General features: G+C 40.0%; 1 protein-coding gene across 1 annotated transcript in view; it reads right to left on the bottom strand.

The window, feature by feature from the left end:
• DCLK1 (doublecortin like kinase 1) overlaps positions 1-19,532 on the bottom strand; it is a 312,666-nt gene that overhangs the window by 88,522 nt on the left and 204,612 nt on the right. The window lies entirely within an intron of this gene.

The raw sequence follows: 19,532 nt of genomic DNA, 5'->3' as shown, positions 1-19,532 counted from the left end.
TATTTGTATGATTGTAATAATAATTAGTGTTCGCTGTAGATAGAAAAACATAGAGTATATTCAAAAATACCCCAAATAACCCATGATCGAGTAATACTTTTTTTGGAGGGGGTATACAAACTTCTAGAATTGTTTCTCCTTATATATATTTAAACCACATTGGGATTAGTCAGTACATATTGATCTGTTACCAGCCCATTTAACACTACAATATCTTGTAAGTGTTTTCACTGTGTCATTTAATGGCTGTTGAGCATTTTACTGCATGGAGTACCATAATTGACTTAACTGAATTCCTACCATGGGACATCTAACTTGCTTTTAGTATTTCACTACTATACATAACACTCTTGTAAATGAGTGTGCGGTTATCTGATTATCTCCTTAGGATAGATGTTGTCCCTGGCACTCAAAATTTGGTTTCTAGTAACTAGAAGCCACGGAACACTTTGTAGGTGCTCGAAAATATTTGCTGAATGAAGAGGGTTTGTTGGAATGAAAGAGAAGCACTTTTTAAAAGCTTTTGACAAATTGCCCTCCAGAAAGACTGACCCAAATTGTACTTTAACCAGACCGTGAATGTCATTTGCCTGACCCCTCAATGAGGTTAGGTATTATTTTTTCAAAAAATTTTTGCTGATTTCTAAACAAATATCAGACTTCATAGCTTGAAATCTGAATTGGTTTGACTGCCAATAAAATCGTACATTTCTTTCTACATGTATATTGCCATTTGTATTTCTTCTTTTGCAATTACTTATTCATGTTCTTTGCTCATTTGAGATGTTCTTTTTCTTATCAGTTTGTAAGAATATATTCTACATTAAAAATTTATCCCTTACTCTACATGTTATAAATATTTATCTTTGTAGGTAGTTGTTGAAATATTTTAGCCTTTTAACTGTGGTATTCTTTTCAAGTATAGTAGTTTAAAATTAAAGTGTAATCTGTTAACTTTTCTATTATGCATTCTTTAACCATTTGATACTTTAGTAACAAAGAACTCATAATAATTCCAGGTCTAATGCTGATGCCTGACTTTACCTTTGAAATTTTTCTTCCCTATCCATGCAATTTCTAATTTTCTCAGTTCAAAGAATGTCTTTCCCTTATACACTCTGAATAAACCAAGCAGTTCATATTGTTTAGTAAAAAAGGAAATATGAGTGTATATGAAATATAAATGTCACAAGACTAGAAATAGGAGACAAGACATAGAGAAGAGGCTCCCAGAGGGCCTTATGAATTGAACTGGGGCAAAAAGAAGAAAAAAGATTCCAAAAAAGAGAGAGAAAAAAAAAAAAGAGAAGAAGGAGCGTGTCTGCCTTGGGATATTAGTATTTGTGGCTTCCTCTGCCTGTTTTCATAGCCACAGGCAGAGAGAAATGAATCAGGGCATGACCGAGCCTGCAGTCCTCCCCAAAAGTTACTTGGACCACTACTGTTCTGGCCTGCCTAGGTGACCCTGCAAGAGATCTCCATCTCTTAAAAAAAGAAAGAAAAAATCTGCACATATAGGCATATAAGCAAACTTCAAAAGATAGGAACAACCAAGAAACAGCACATTAATAATATCAGCAGAAGATCAGGACCATCAGGACCATTCACATGGGATGATAATACCTGAGGGTGTGTCTGTGGTGATTTTAATTCACAAAACAGAGCTTTGGAATGTGTGAAGAAGATCTCATATTAGCTCAAGTCTCTGTCCACACAAGTGACAACACATCCTGGAGTTTGTCCTAGCTTTTGGACAATGGCCTAGTCTTTTGGAAGTATGTTAGCACCCAGCAATCAGTCCATTGGCATGCTTCCTATTACATTTTTATCAGGTGCCCTCTAAGTGCCAGGCACCAAGAGCTGCAGGCATGCTGGGGAACAATGCAAAGTTTTGGAACTTGAACCACCTGCCACCTGGTAGTGGAGCATGGCGTCTTTTCATCAGCAAGGCCTCTTTTTGTTGATTTTAATTTCATGGACCTCATGTTTGAAAAATGTTGGTTTATGCAACAAATTGCTCTTAAGTAATAATGCATTTTCTCATTCTAAGTCAAAATCAGGACCATAATGAGGGTAGGATGACCAGGACTTTTTGTCCCAGGTCAGGAACGTTTAGAGGTCACATAAATTTAAAATGATAATTAAAAAGCTCAGCATCTAGTTAGCAGGAACGAACAGTTAAAATAGAAAGCTACCAGATGGTGTACATTGTTAATAACACCCACCTGCGAGCCGCAACATGAATTAAAAAGTTGATTTTAGGGTTTGTTGCATGCTGTTTGCCTACAGGTGCCAGAATTGCTAGTTATGGCCCCAACTACCAACCAGGACTCTGGATTAGCAGAATAGAAACAATTTTACCACACCAGATTGACATTTTCCCATCTACTGGAAAGCAACTAGATATTTTCATTAAGCAGCTCAGTCTTATCAGAGCAAATGTAGGCATTTCATTAGATTTTCAAAGTATTGAAAAGAACTTGTGGGCTTGTGCCATGCTTCCAAAGCTTCCTTTGCTTCTCTTGAACTTAGTTCTCACCATATTATTAATCAATCAAAGTTATTTATTTGTTAGTCTGACTCCCATAGGCCCCCTTATTCCATTGGGTACTAACTAGTTCCTGGAATATTAAAAAGCATGTAATAGCTGCTCAGTAAAAATTGGCCTAAATTACTATTGATTCTGTTACTACTTGTGTGAACTCTTAGTAATCCCTGAACGAGTCCAACCGCTTATTTTGCAGATGAGGAAACTGAGCTCAGAGAAGCTACGTGACTCGTATCAGGACCCACATCTCTTGGGTTGGTGGCTTCTTCACCATCCCAGTATCTGATGTGGCCTAAGCAAGCTACCCAACTGTGAATAAAGCCTGGAAATTTCTGTCAGTGCCCATGGTCAGAGGCAGACAAGTGGGTGGAAGTGGACCATGGGAAGGATGACTTACAACTAGTTCTCATATCCACTTTAAAATGAAAATCCAAGATGTTTATTATATCAGAAAAAAAAAAAGAAAAAGAAAAAGAAAGAAAACGAACTTTCAGAAGTAGAGTTATAATGAAGTAATAGCTTAGGGAGTCATGGGGTCTGAAAGATAATTACAAATCCTACAAATCTTGTACCACTTGCCTTCAGGATAAGGGTGAAGCTTCATAAGTCATATTGGGGATTAGAATAATTCTGAAAGGCTTGAATAACAGGAAAACACACACACACAAAATTTATAGTAACTGCTTTTCTCCCCCAGGGTCAAAATAAACCCAGCTGAAGAATACTGCAGCACAAAGCCATAATTTATGAAAAAAAAATACAAGAAACTCCAACCATCTTACCAACTAAAGTTTGGATTTTAAGTATTTTAATTAACTTAAATGGAAATTGTATTTTATAATGGTGAAAAATGCAGTGAAGAACAAAGCCTGAATTAAGTTGAGAGAGAATGCCAAAATCTTTTTCAGCTTAAAACCACAGTTTAGAAACATTGTGGATAACATGATCTAAATGGCCAGCAAAACAGAAACCTTTTTGATCACAAAAAGGGCATTTTCACAGCCTCAGGCAAAGAAAGGAGTAACCTCCTTTCTCCCTCTCATATGAGGATATTTGCCTTTGGGACAATCACTTCTTTATTCTGATACTTTCTGGAACCCTTATATGGTATTGACCAATTCTCTACACTGCATTTCTTTTGGCTTTGGAGATACTGGACAACACAGACACTCCTTTAAAAAGATGATATTGAAGGATTATAGGTGAGCCACTTGAAGGAAGCTGCTGAATAGTAATTTCTCTTGCTACTAAAGACCACAGCCTACTGAAAGACAGGAAATCAGATCAAACACATGACTTGGTTCTCTGGTCACTGAACAGAGCAAACAAACAAGCAAGCAAATTGATTAAATCTCTGCTTTAGAAAGTCCCATTATTCACGGTTCCTGGAGGTGAAAAATATCCTTCTCCATATGGCCTCTACTAATGTTAGTTTTACTGATGTTCTGGGGATTTGGTAAGATCAAAGTTAAAATGTTTGCCACCTTCACCCAGGACCTGAACTCAAGAAATGGGCATTCCATGATGGACAGATTTAGGGGGACAGCCAGATGGTGAAGTACAGGGAGGGGGTGGAACGTAGACTTTGGCCACGTTCCCAGTGGCATGAGACTCTCCACTTGGGCAGATCCTCCCGCCGCTCAGGAACAGCTGGTAGGTAGGCTGAAGTGTTACAGCAGGTGCTGAAGAGAGTCGGGCACAGGATTCCACCTCAGGCACCAGCAGCTCACCTGGGCTCGCACAGCCTTCACGCACTCAAGGCAAAGGTGCAGTCCCTCGAGCATCTAGACAGCATTGGCGAGCGCTGCATGCCAGCCAGGGAATATTCTTCAAACAAGAGGTGTTTCTACTCTTCTCATCTCTCTTGAAAACCAGCCAGAATAAAAGCACTGTCAGGCAGAAGCCACTCAGTATATCTGTACCCTGAATTCAGTTGTTCTGAACTGCTAAGGAGATGGGCGAGTTCATCTAGAAGAATCCATCATGTTGAGTAGATGCTTTGTGCTTTCTGCCTTATCCTGATTACAAAGACAAGCTTCCTCTTAATTTGGCCAAGGTACAAAGCCTCCAAATGGAACAATATTCTTCTCTGTCACTATATGCAAGAGAGAGTGAGGAAGTACATTTGGTTCTAGAGACTTTTCATAAAAATGGCACAAACTCAATGATGAAAAAGAGAATTTGCAATTCTGGAGAATTCACCAACAAGTTGCCCTTATGTGTCCATAATCTCCGAGTCGCAAGATACCCTCTGAGAATATCAAGATTACCGAGTCAACACTTTCAACTCAGGAATGTTCTCTCCTGTCTCCGTAAGCGGTTGACCAGCTTCCCCACGAGCACCTCCAGTGCTGGGAGATGCACCACCTCCTATCTCATGGTTTTCGAAGCTTAACATCCTCGATGAGTCTCCGGCTTGTCTGGGTGGGTGAGCTGAACAGGGCCTTGCTGGTATAATTTACTTCCTATAGAAACAGAATGATTTTCATACTTCACAGCAGCATTATAGGGAAATCCAAATGTAGGCTCTGGGCAGGAAGGGTCAGTCTGCATGTCCCCAGCGACATGCTCCAGGAAGGACTGAGACCCATCCTCTGTTTTTGCTCCACCTGTTTTCTGTGTCAAGCCCGACCCTGCAGCAGGACTCCCATCACTACCGCCTGTGAGGTCCTCAAGTGCTCCCTAAGCCCCATATGATGCAGCATATCTAGGATAAAAGCAGTCAAGGTGGAAACACTTTAAAACTTACTTAGCTTTTTAAAAACAAGGGTATGAGCAGACTGAGTTGGAGGCAAAGGCATCAGTTGGAAAGTAAAGTCCCAGAAACAGATTTTTAAAGTAACTTCTAAAAATGTAAGTGCGTGTCTAAACCAGCACCTCGCCTGGCCCAGCACAACTTTCAGAATATGGGCTGAGCACTCCAGCTGGCGCCCACGTGTTCTTACACCTGTGCTGCAAGGCTCCGGACGCACGGCTGAGAGGTGATGCATTATGTAACAGCTGCAGAGGGCTTTACGGTGTTGGGATTTTCTGTATTAACATCTCAAGAGTCACCCCTCAGATCTGCTGTTTTGAAAGCATGAATGAGTCTCCTTTCCAAACATTTTCCTTTTCCCTAAAAGTCAAATAAGAGAAAAGTTAATTTTTCCCTACATAACTGTCCAGAGTTATGTGGGGGTCCTCAGGGAGTAAGTGGTTTTGCTCCAGGAGACTGCCTGGTAACCCAGGTTCCTACTATTGTATTTCTATCACCTCGAAGGTTCTCATCCACTGGTCCCAGTTGGCTCATTTTGCCTGTCTGAGTTTCAACCCCAGGGATAGGAGAAAAGAGGAAGGCCTCCAGAGAAGGCACAAAAAAAAAAAGCTGCTCTGTGCCTTGTTCTCCCAGATCTTCATTTCCTGAAATTGATGCTGTTCTTTCCTTCTTTTCACAGGTCCATGGCACTGTGTAGTGCCAGTTGCTAGTTGTATCTTTGGCCTCTACCTTCTAGATGACAGTAGCATCTTCCTAGTTGTGATGACCAAAAAAGTCTCCACATACTGCCAGATGTTCCATGGGAGCATACTATCCCTGGGTGAGAACCACTGCTGGATGTCTTCATTAGGCATTGTTTCCTGAAGGGGCCCTCAATGAAATCTTGAATTCTTCCTTGATGTGTCAATGAAACCATCACCAACAAACCACCTGCTTGGGCCCCTAAGCAATGCATTTTGCACATTTTATCTGCAGGTTTGTCCAACATGAATTGATAGTTTTGGCCTTTAATGCATTCACTGCAATGGAGGTGATGCAACTGGCAGTGCTGAGGGTCTTCCGATAGTCTGTTAAAATTGGATCAGTATCTACTGAACACGGGAAGAGGGGCCTCAAAACACTGGTGGCTTCTTAGCTGAAAGTTTGGAGGATGGAGGGAATCATGGGGCACAGGGCAGAGGAAGATGACTTCCACACTGCTCTGAGCAAACCCCAGGGTGGCAGAAGGGCCAGCAACATGGCCTGTGGTCAGCTGTACTCTTAGTCAAATTCTTTCCCTTTTAGGTACCATTCACTTGACCTCTGCAATGATCTTTGGGGAATCAACTCCCAAGTAGTGTTCATCAAGTCTTTTTAGTTGAGTGCAAGTACCCATGCAGGAGATTTTTGTTTTTACCTATCGAGACGTGGGAATTTTGCAACCCCTTTCAGTAACCCTGGCAGCACTGCTTCAAAACAATGCAATCACGCACCTTCTAGCTGCTCAGAAGTCAGGGTCTTGTCTTTCTGAATCTGAAATGTAAGTGCAGTTGGTAAGTTTGTTTTCCCTATGAGAACCTGATCTCATCAGCATCAAAAAATGTCCCAGAGGCATGCTGTTTTTCCCTGTGATTGTCCTCAGCTGGTCACTCAAGGTCTGCTGCCTCTTCATTGGCCAGCGTGGTTCATCAACAATCTTCATCTTTTTGGAAGTAAAGCAGTTATCAAAACCGAGAAGCCTCCCTTGGCTGGCTCTGAGCTTCTTCTCACAAAAAACCTGTGTGTCTTCAGTGAGAGGTTTGAACAAATAACAGATGCTCAGAGACTCTCCTCCCAATGTGCCACATTGTTCAGACCAGGTACAAATGCCTTCTTAGTCTTCGTGAAGTCTGACCACCTTGAAAAACTGAATATACAGATGGAATAAAAAACAGAACTCTGACTCACAACCTGCAGAAACCTGCCCAGGAAACTCACCCGTTTTCTATGTTAACCAGCCACGAAGGCAGCATACTATAAATCAGATTTGTAAAAAAGTCAGACAGCTATCTCTAGTAACAATCCAGGAAGTCAAACAACAACCCCTGCAACAATCAGCCCCAAATGGCCAGGACTTAATTAGTAATCAGCAGCTCCCCTGATTTTTGTCCGCACTTCCAACTTAGCACCAACTAGAAAAAGCTAAATATGTACCCATCACAAATCTCACAGGATGGCCCTTCCAGTTCGCCACCTCCAGCATCCCCACACCAACAGCCTCCACCACAGCTTACCTGAAACCTTGCCTTTTTTCCACTCTAAAGCTTTCCCACTCCTCTGCCTACCTTTGAGTTTTTGCCAGAACGCAGGTGAAGGTGGCTGAGTCCCTGTTACAGGTGAATAAACAGAGCTGCTTCTCGTCTGGTTGGTCTTCGTATATTTCCACAACACACATGGCTCTCCCTCAGCTGTCCCTGGAACACCTGGCACTACGGCATGGCAAACTTTTCTTTCTTAGTTACTCATACCTCAGTTTTTTTGTAGCCGCATTTATGTGCCACCTTGGAGACTGGCAAACCATCTCTCTTCCAGTTTGTCCTCTAGCACTGGGACGGACTCCATTTCTTCAGCTGATCATAAAATAAAGTAGCTGGCTTGAGTGGAGGGGCACGTTGTATGAAACAGGCTTACCTTCGTCTACTAGAATTACAACAGCAGCCCATCTGGGAAAGAAGGCTGACTGAAGAGACATGGAGGGCTGTCTCCAATCGCACACTTACTCGGGGCTTGCACCCAGTGGGTGGACTCATAATGATGTGCATCATCTGAATTTCTACATCTTTCTCTTTCTTTTTTCCAGAGTGTGTGTATTAGTTTCTTGTAGCAGCCATTACAAATTTGCAACAAACTTGGTGGTTTAAAGTGACCAGAATGTATTCACACAGAGTTCTAGAGAGCACTAGTCTGAAATCCAGGTGTTGGCAGGTCCGTAGTCTCTCCAAAGGCTCCTGGGAAGAATGCATTTCTTGTCTCTTCCGGCTTCTGGTGGCTCCAGGCATTCCTTGGCTTGCGGCCACATCACTCAAATATCCGCCTCCATCTTCACATAGACTTCTCCCCTGTGAGTCTGTGTTATATCTTTACTTCCCTTTTATGTGGACATTTGTGACAACATTTCAGACCCACTTGGATAATCCAAGGTGATCTCATCTCAAGATCCTTAGCCGAGTTATATCCTCAAAGACCTTTTTTCCAAATAAGGTAATGTTTACAAGTTGTTATCTCTCAGTGGCTATTATTCAACCTAGTACAGCATGTATGAGGTTAGTTTGATACAAGCCTTTTTTGAGAATTTTTGTCAGGAAATGTATTGTTACTCCAAAGCTTAGTCCCCTTATAAAACTTCCTGCTGCTCTTTGAGAACATCCTTAGCATGAGGACCCTACCTAACCTCAGCTCCTCTCTCTCCTTTCCTTTGGACGTATTACTTTAGTTTCCTAAATGCGCTAAGTATCTTCCTGCCTCTGGGCACTGAAACATTAATTTTCCTGCACAAGCAACAATTCCTCCCTACTGGCACCTCAGCTGGCTAACTTCTCCTCTTACCTCCCTGCTCAAGTTAAATTTATTCATTTTTGCAAATATTTACTGAGTCCCTGCTGTTTTAGGTGCCGGGATAGAGTAGTAAATCAGTGGGCAGGGTACCTGTCCTCATGGAATTTATACTCTGGTGGAGAAAATGGGCCTTCATCAAACAAAAACAAGAATTAGAGCTGATTTTATAAGTGCTTTGTCCAGAATTAAGGATTAAAAGGATGATGTGGCAGTGAGTGGCTGAGTGGTCTCTCTCTACTGGTGGTCAGAGAAGCTTTCCTGGCGTGGAGGACACTGAAGCTGAGCTCTGGGCACAGGAAGAAGCAGCCACGGGTGGGGCGGCGGGAAGACGGGAAGTCAGGGGCTAGATCAGATCAGGACTGGGGAGACCAAGTGAGGGGCTTGGATTTTACTCTGAGCAAGATGAGAAGTCACAGGCGGGGTTTAAGCAAGGGCAGTGAGGTGGTCTGGTTTGTACGTCTATAGATCACTCTGGCTGCTGTGTAGAGGAAAGACTTCAGAGGGGAGAAAGGAAGGTGACTTGGCCTAGGGTGGCGGTAATGGAAGTAGGTGGAAGAGAATGACATGGGACATGATGAGGAGATGCAGTCCCCAGAGCCAAGGATGGACTGCATGGGGGCGGGGGGGACAGGACGATCCCGGCTGCCATGCTCTTTGTCAGTGTACTGGCCAGTCCCACTGAGAGGCCTGTGTGGTGCAGTGGCTTTGTGTACCAAAGTGCAGGAGAGACCAAGAGGGTGGCAAGTCCTACAGCCTTCCTGCAGGACAAAGGGGGGAGCTCTAGCTAATTAAAAATGCAGATTCTTTTCCTTTCCTGGACCTACTGAATTAGGAATCACTAGAGGTGGGACCTGGGGCATTAAAAAAACCTACAACCCAGGGGATCCTGACGGTTTGGGTCCTCAGACCAGAAAGCTCTTGTCATTCTCTAGTATATGGATTAAGAAAATTACTGAGGAAAATTAGAGACTCAGCATTCGAAGTAATTGTACAACGTGGCATTTAGAAAAAAGGACTAAACTAAAAGGATGAGGAGATAAATTAGCAAAACAAATCAGTCTTGAAAAAGCAACAAATATCTGTCCTCCTCCAGATTTCGTCCAAACTCAAATTTGCAAAAACAACAAAGTATCATCCTGAGACCCAGCTGAAAGCAGACTTTGGGAGAGAACAAGAGTCCGTATTTATTGACAACTCAAGACCAGCTGGTTTTCATTAGCTGCAAGAGAGGAAGGATCCAAAAGATATATAAGAAATAAAAAATAAATAATTACTTAAGAACCGAGAGCTAGCAAATAAATAAGAATTCGTCCTAAAGAAAAGAAAAGGAAACAAAAGAAACCAACAACAACAAAAAAGAGCGTAAAAGTGTGAACTGAAATAAAATTTGATGGCTCTCTCCTTGGGTGAGGCTCTTTTATGCCTGACTTTATCCCACTCAGACAGAAAAAGGGATAAATGTACGTCTTTGGTCCAGTGGCTCCAAAGCTCAGGTGTCTAGCACGGGCCCAAGTGGGTCAAGGGTCAGGAGGTCTGGAAGGGGTCCCCTGATGAAGATGAGACATCTGGAGTTTCTGGGTAGCACACAGCGATGGCAGTTGAGAACTCCAGGTGTGTCATTCATAAAGGGTAAGGTATTGTTTTGAATTACCCTGTGCCCTCTTAATGAGCTTATGATTTGTCATAGCTTGGATAACAATGGGGTCCACTCTTCTCCAATTAAAACAAAGTCACAGGCTCTGCACTGTCCATCGGGTGATCTTGGCTAGGGAAGTTCTCTAGCACCTTGCTGCTTAGTGGCCTGTGCACCAGCTGCTTCAGAGTCACCTGGGAGCCTGCAGAATCTCAGGCCACCACCCAGACCTACTGAATCAGGATATGCATTTTAGCAACATCCCTGATGATTTCTATTAACATTAAAGCTTGATGAGAACTACTCTAGAACTATAGAGGGGAGCCCTTAGGTCAGTGGTTCTCAAATACTAGCATAAGAATCATCTGCAGAAGCATGTAAAAAACAACAGGTTCCTGGGCCCAGTCCCCAGAGATTACGATCCCATAGGCCAGGCATCTGGATCCCAGACAAGCAGCTTATGATTCTGATATTCAAGGAACAACTTGAGAAACAGGGCTATAGATGGTAATAAATAAAAACAAGTAACTCTACAAAGGATTATATAATAGACATAACCAAACACCTTATTTAGAGAGCAATATTTTATGGTCATGTTTCCAGACTTCCCTGATTATACAAATCACTTGGGGGCAACTTCCCGAGCCCCTTCCCCAGAGGTTTGATGCAGAGGGTCTGGGACTTTACATTTTTAATAAGTACTGTGGGTAGTTCTTATAATTAGAGAAGTTTGGGAGAACTGCTTTACTGGAAGGTACACACTCAAGGAAAATTCCACGAACAATTAAGAAATGCACTGTGTAAGTTGGGTGTGTCTTGTTCAGGTCCTCACCAGGTCAGTTAAAGCAGAAGGACCAGGTTCGGTGGGAGGAGGGGCTCATATATAAAGAAGCTTCCAGAAAAGCACATACCTTCATCTAGATGTTCTCAGAACTGGAGATCAAGCTTGACTGGGAACAGAGGTTGTCCACCAGGAAGAGTACCTCTGTTCAAATCAAGGTCAGCCAAGCCTCATCCCAAGAAAGGACCTCCAAACCTGAGTCCACGTTGGGTAAATGAGACTCTAGGGACACTGCTTTCTTGTCTTGAGGTAAAGACAACACTCGGGATGATAATTCTCCAACCAAAATCATCTTTGAGCCTGCACTGTCATCTCAAGGAAGAAAAATAAAAATAAAAATTCAATCGAGACGTCAAGAACAAAAACCCTACCTATAAGACCAGGATTAACTTTCAGATTATTGTGCAGAAGTAAGTAAACAAAATGTTATAAAAAATGACTAGCAGAAGTTCTGTGGTTATAAAGGGATCACGTGATACTCAAGAATAGTGATGTAAACTACTTTGAGCAAAGTTTGACTGGGATAGAATTTAACTGAGAAGTTTTACATTCAAGGAATAGGAACAATCCCAGAGGTTGATAAACTCAGCTGTTTCAGGGAAGAGACAGGTAACATAAATGTGCGTGTCTGGCAGAACACAAAAAATCAGGAATTGAATTAGGCATCCCCCTCCCTAAGATCCTCAATTCATATTTTTCTACATAAATTTTAGGCTGCTGATTTGTGACCCAGGATCTAGAAATTAAAATAATCGGAGCCTTAGAATGCACAAGTAATGATACGGTAATGATTCTATGGTCTGAAGAAGCAAAACTTTGTAACTGTATTTTGTGATTGTTTTTCAATCATAAGTTATTATTATGGCGATAGTATAAAGGTGTTCTGTACCTAAAATAATTGTACCGCCAAAAGGAAAAAATTAAAATCATAGCGGAAGTCCCCTTAGACATCAGGAAAAGCTGCTGGATAATAAAGGCTGACTGAATAGGTTCTTAAGAAAGCTTTCATTTCCTTCCAAGGGGATACTTAAAAGTATGGCAGCCAATCATGCTTTCCCGCAATGGTTTAGGTATTGTTCTAAATATCAGCAGGCTTTAGAATTAATGATTTCTTGGGGTATTACAGAAGTACTTACCCTAAGGAATCTAACAATGTTAGCAAAAGCCTCCCATTGGTGCCACAAGCAATGCTTCTTTTCTAAAAGTGTTCTGAAGAGAGCCGCCTGGGAGAGCCACTGGAGAAATTAAATTAAGTACTGCATACAAATTAGTTTTCTGAGAATCAGTTGTGCCTGTGGGTTTCTAGGGTACCCTTTGAAGAAAGCAGCATGAGAGAGCCCAGGAAACAGGGATAAAATAAATTCTTTCCTTTTTTCCATAACTCAGTACACGAACCAGAAGACGCCCACATGTTAGGACAGCTTTTGTAGAGTCTGTCAGTAGCTTTTCTGACTCTTCTGCTGATCCAGAGGAAACAGCAAGTTGGTTATTTCATTTAAAGATTGAATAGGATAGAAAAACTTAAAAACCCGGAGACAAAGTCTCAGGTTTAATCTAAGAAAAACATAAATTTCTAGAAGCTACACTTGGCTAGGATCTATAACAGATTCTAAACTTCTCCATGGTCACTTCCCCTTCAGTCCTTGTCTGATCCTTGCTGAGAAGGTAACTGTGTTTTTAGTTGAGTTGCCGTGTTTTTGGCAGCTCCCCTAAACATTAACTTACAATACAACTGGAAAGAAGAAAAATTTATGAGTTGCTTATATTTTTGGCAAATGGAGAGTTTGTCTCTGAAGATAATTCCTGCAATCTATAGTTGGTAGTCACTTAAGTGACACACTTGTTAAGGATGCTACATGTTAATTAATAGCTTACAGGTGGCCAAGTGCCACAGGTGATCTGTTTGAGTGGGTGAGGAGGTGAGGTGAACACGTGAAAATGGCAGAACCACATACAAATGGGCATTCCTGGTGAATATCTCAGTATTGGGCTGGACTTGCACATTTAAGCAGCTCAGATGGGTCTTTGAGTACAAGGTGGAACTGTTAAAACTGTTCACAACCAGCCAAGGTTTTTGCCATCATTTTGTGACCCACTGTCCTGTTCACGAATTTCTGGCTACGTACATGATCTGGGTTGCTCATGACTCCCAAGGAGGCTGCAGCAGCTTTTCAACCCTCTCCTTTCCCCTTGCTTCCAGTAAGTCACTTTCAAGGAGGAAGAGACTGCATAGGGAAGAATGAGGAACAAATGGGAATTTTGGAAATTCTTGTTTGGGGAAAGCAGCCATTAATATTATTTTTAAATTTTCCACTTTCTTATTCTATGAAAACCTGAGGAAGACAACTATCTATGAATTGATCTCATGAGCATAATTTAACCACTTATGTCGTGTAGCTAGGTTATTTTTTAAGGACAGAGTTATACCAGTAAAAATAGAAATCATCAGAGGAAAGTATGCTCACACATACATATGGAATGTAAAATTATGAATGAGAAAATTCTCCTGGAGTCAAACAAATTTCCAAGCAATTTCTTCTTTATATATTCTTTCACCTTCATATAATCTAAAGGAGACATTTTAAGAGTGAGTTAATTCTTGAAGGTAATTCTATGTGTCTGACTCTCGAACCATAAGATTTTTTCCTCACTTTTGCCAAAAAGTGTAATATTTATTACCCTGTTTCTCATGTTCCCCCAGTAAAATCCTTGGTTGTATAGTTTAATTTTAATGTACCCTCTTCATGAGCCATTTATCTATTTTCCCTTCTATTCCAAATGACAGACATTAAATTACATTTCTGGGTACATGTGATTAATCTTCAATTCTAAAGTGAAGAAAAGAAGAAAAAGGTTAGAAACATCTAAAGCCTCTTTTCTTTTTTATTAGGAGAAAGCAGACTTTGGGTTGAAAACTTGATTTATTCCCCTTAAACCTATTTGAAGATCACCTTTACAACAAGGGGTCAAACGTGGCTTGAAATGAATTCCCCATGCAGTACTTATGTCAGTCCCAGGGTTATAGCATTTCAAGGCTAATAAATATTGCAGTCATATGAAGGCAGGCATCTAATATGACAGAATGTAGGATTTTGGAGGGATTGTGGTCTTTCAATAAACGGGTCTGGTTAGAAGGGAGACATTACAGTTGACTTTCAGCTGAATGGCCTGAAATCAGATGATATTCCATTTGCATTTGGCTCTCAGCCGTGAAACAAATGAGTCATTACTGCAATCCACGAGGCATTTATCTCTGGCAAAGTAATTCACAAAATTACTTCAGTAAGTAACTTGCCTTTTGTGGCTAGACTTAGCATCTTCAAATATTTACCCAATCAATTGCAACGTATATAGATTGCAAGGTAAACCTGTATTTTTATGACAAATTTGGTTTTTTATCTCTAAAACAAAGAATAAACTGTTAAGCCATGTTCAAAGACACTCGGTTTCACACGAAGAGGATTATTTTTTCCTTTCCTAAAATATTAGCAGAGATGTATTTAAATAATTTTTAAAAATATTTATTATGCTCTTGTTAGAAAATAGACAAGTAATCTTGTTCTCTCCATCCTCGGTGGCATATCATGTACATAATAAAAGTTAAAGAAACCTAAAACAGCATTGAGGCTAAGAGAGAAGGCATGAAACACTATGGTCTCTTAGCAACAGCAGGATTCCAGTGAGGTCTAGTGGGCCCCCTTAGGAAATCATGTTCACACAAAATATAAACATTTTATGCATAATTTCCCACTCTTTCTTTGTAAACAGCCTATTAAAAAGGTTTTTTAATTGTTTACTTATTTTCGTAAAGATGATATATACGATTATAAAAATTCAAATGGTGAAAAAAAGTTAAAAGAAGAAAGCAATAAATCACCCAGAATTAGGAGTTAGGAGCTATGCCATGCAGTGTCACACAAGAGTCTTCTGTGTCTTTCCTGGGCCACCACTTTTTCAAGTGTATGACCCAGACTTGTTCCTATCTTTGGAGGCAGCTGATGACTTATTGATTTTTTTCATTTTAATTAATTATTTAATTTACTTTATGTTAATTTTGTTAGGGATATAGCAGAAGACATTCGGAGATTTTGATTAATTCCATCATCTTTTTTTTCTTCTTTTTCAAGATTTGGATATACATATTAGTTTTAAAGAAGGGGCCTGGCTTTTGATTCCCTGAGTGACTGCCCACCTTTCATTTATAATATTTTTATTTTGACGAGCTTCTCTTACCACATTGATTACTGCTTTCTTCCAAGGCTTTCCTTTCCATTTATGAAGGGAAATGAAGAGAAAATTTACTAACAGACTATCACAGCCATATCATTAATGACATATTTATTTAAAATGTATTGTAAAGGAATATTTAATGACACCTAATGAGTGAAAAAAAAGTAGATTATAAAACAGAGTACAGCGTGCATGTTGTATGCAAAGAAACATTTTAAAAGGATGTTTGTGAACAGGTTTTAACAATTTGTTTTTCCCTCTCTGTTAACGCATTGCATTTAATTTTTTTCTCTATATTTTTTTGCTTTTCCAATTTTCTATAATATACGAGTTTTGCTTTATAAGTGCAAAAATATTCTTAAATTTTAAAAAATTTAAGTTTTTTAGAATTAATCAAAGATGTTGAAGGACATAAAGTGAAAATGATCTCTCCCCTACTTCCTGTCACTTTTAATTTAGCATGCCAAAGGTAACTAATGATAACAAAGTATGTGTGCATGTCTTTTCTGGTGTAAAGGTGGCATACAACACATAATAATGATACCTTGATTTTCTCCCCACTTACTACATATTGGGCAACTTACCACACAGGCCCATTTAGGTTGACCTAATTCTTATTAGTGATGGCACAGTATTCTATTAAGTGGATACATCATCATTTATTTAGCCTGACCTAAACAAATTGATGGCTTTTACTTTTTTCTCTAGATTTTTGTGATTACAAATAAACTGTGATAAACCTTATAATTCTGTACACTTGTGCACAAATTTCTAGAGCCAGATTTGCTGGATTAATGATCAAAGACAGATGTGTCTTTAAAATCTTTTCAAACTGGTGTCATCTGGCACCATCCCAATTTTTATCAACTTTGCATGAGACTCAGTTTCTTCATGCTTTCACAACACTTTCGTTACCGGTTGAGTAAAAATAGGGTTTCACTTTTGTGTTAGCTCACATTTCTTAACTACTTAGTGAACTGAAAACCTTTTCCCCATATATTGAATAAGCCATTTGGACTTTCTCTCTTGTGAGAACCGCCTTTAATATCCCTCATCCATTTTTCTGTAGTTTGTCCTTTTCTTTATTGATTGGTAAATATTCTTTGCATATTATGAAGCTCTTTGTAGGGCACACTACTTAAAAATATAGCATTTTTTGGTCTCCTGACTAATTTTTTATAATGTTTTTGCCTTATAGAATTAATTGCTTTGTATTCTAATTGGTAAACATTTTCTTTTATAGGTTCTGGGAATAATTTATTGTAAGAAGACAATCAAATATGATATTTATTCAAAAGGTCACAAAGTATTTTCAAGAAATGTTCTTATTGGGTGGGTGACATTTTAGGGTCTAGAAATGACCAATACCGCACGTTATCTTAGGTAAACTGTACAGTGGAGTTTGTTCTCAAGGATTTGCAGAACATGTTGAATTTTATAAAATTTTTTAAGAAACACAAAAATGTTGACAAAGATCTAAACTGGATTACTTATAATTTTTTGAAAACTTTTAACTTTTCAAGTTATCATTGCCTTGTAAGAGCTATAACAAGTCATAAGCTGTTTTATCTCCAATTATAACATTACTTTTGTAAAACAAAATGATTATATTGTAAATCTGGGTTTACAGATATAGGATTTTTCTTTTTCTGTTTGAATAAAAATGAATTATGGAACTGCTAATGAGTATTGAGTTTATTTCTGGGATGAAAATGTTCTAAAATTGATTGTGATGATGGTTTCACAATTCTGTGAATATACTAAAAACCACTGAACTGCACACTTTAAATGGGTGAATTATATGGTATGTGAATCATATTTCAATAAAGCTGCTATAAAGAAATAAATTATGGTGTGCTTTGAGTAGAGTTGTGTGCAAAATAAAGTACTGTGGTTTATTCCACGTCGTCTGTCTTAGGTAGGAGACAGTCCCATTAGGAAACACTGCAAACACAAGCCTTTTGGACTCATCTTTTGAAAAGCTCTTCTCTCTCTGTTAATTCTCATCTGTCCTTTTCCGTTTTCAAATTCTTTCAATCTCTTGGTTGGAGTAGGGGCAGGGCAAATGGAGGGGGATTTTTCCAACTTTCCCTTCTATAATTTTTATTATTCTTCTGATTCCTGGGATTATGTAATTTTACTCAAGGTAGTTGTTCTATAACATAACATGCTACAGTGTGCATTTTAACATAAGGCAAATAGCCTCGAATGTTTCAATGAATTCATCTTGGCTGGTACCAGCTCTGAGTTACGTCACAAAAGACTTAGGCTCTGATGTGTGCCCTCACCATATTATGCAATCACTACTTCTCAGAGAATCTGTTTCACCTCTCTCCTTAAACAACTGCACTGATTATTCATTGTTAGACTTTTTTGCTTTCCATGTCTTTATTCTTTAAGATCTCTCACTAAGACATAACACAAAGAATAGAACTATGGGCATTATTGCATTACTTCCAACAGCTTTTGATGACAGTTACCTTAATCATTAAATTCTTAACCCCCAGAGTATGACTCAAAATCAAGGTAAACTGCCTTTCTCTTTCCACAAATCTGAAATGAGTCACTGATGAACAAAAATCTCTAAAACTAATTTAATTTAGTAGAATCATCCCTACCTACCACATCATAATTGTGCCAACATTGTCAAGTTCTTCCATCCAATTCACTAATTTGTTTGTGAGGTGTTTCTGTGCTTTAGACTTAGGAAAATGTGAGTCAGATGTTAGTTGGTTTCCAATGGACAGTGATCACACAAATAAAATTTATCAAATATCCTGGAGGATCCCAGAAATGGTACAGGATACAGTTTATGCCCTCCAGGAGCTCACGGTCACAAAGGGCTTTAGTCCACCCTTGCCACTGACCTCTGGTAAACGGACAGTCAACTCTCTGACCGACATGGCAGTCTCTGCTTCAATCACATCTCATTTCCCTGTTCCGCACATGTGACAGTGTCTGGTAGCCCCTCCTGCTAAACATCGCAGGATCTTTACACGTTTGTGTGTAGATTTTAGCATAAGGTAAATAGCCTTGCATGATTCAAGAACATTTTTCTTTGCTGAAAAGATACATGGAAAGCCCCTGGTATCTCAGAGCAAGAAAGAGGCATAAATGATTGTGTTGAAACACAGACTCAGCTCCCTACATGACAGCACGCAAACACACTTTCAGCTCATTTTCAGCAGCCTAAGAGTGAACTCCACTTTCAAATAGAAAGTTGCGCCGGACACATAGGAGGAATCTAGTAGTATTTGCTTAATGAATGCTGAATGAATAAATGAGACAAAACAAAGACATCTACATCATGGTAGCTTCCTTCAAGGGGTCTGAACCAGCAGAGGGAGCACAGGACTCCAGCAGGCAAAGGGACAGGAGGTAAAAGATCTGAAACATTCCCGCTGCTGGCTCACAACTCCCACTACAAACCTATTCATTAATTCATCCACTCAACAAACACTTCTTGAGCATCTACCATGTGTCAGTCACTATAGATGAACAAAGAAGGGTAAAACTCGGTCTCTATCGTTAAAGAAGAAAGACAGACACGTTAACAACCTCAACAAAGTCATCAACAGCTACCATTAGTTCACTGAGCGCTTCCTGTGTGCCAGGCACTATGCTAATTCCCCTATGTGCACAATGTTATTCAATGCAAGAGCTAGGTGCAGATACAACTTCATTTTAAAAATAAAGTGCTTAAGGCTTCCCATGGCAAGGGACTTACCCAGGGGGACACATCCACACGGCATCCAAGCCAGACTAGAACTTGGTGCAGTCTGATGCCAAAGCCCCAGGGTGTAACTGGCACCCTATGCTGGGAAGGGCTGTCGGAGCAGAGAAGAGGAGGTCACTCCAGCTGGGGGCAGCGGGGAAGAAAGCTAACATGGGAGAGGCACCTACCTCTGCTACTTATGCTTATGTTTGAGCTGAGCCTAGAAGTAGGTGGAAG

The sequence above is a fragment of the Cynocephalus volans genome, chromosome 7 (genome assembly GCF_027409185.1).
Source record: "Cynocephalus volans isolate mCynVol1 chromosome 7, mCynVol1.pri, whole genome shotgun sequence".
Taxonomy (NCBI): domain Eukaryota; kingdom Metazoa; phylum Chordata; class Mammalia; order Dermoptera; family Cynocephalidae; genus Cynocephalus; species Cynocephalus volans.
Note: the sequence above shows the minus strand (reverse complement) of the source record. Positions and strands in the feature narration are given on the sequence as shown.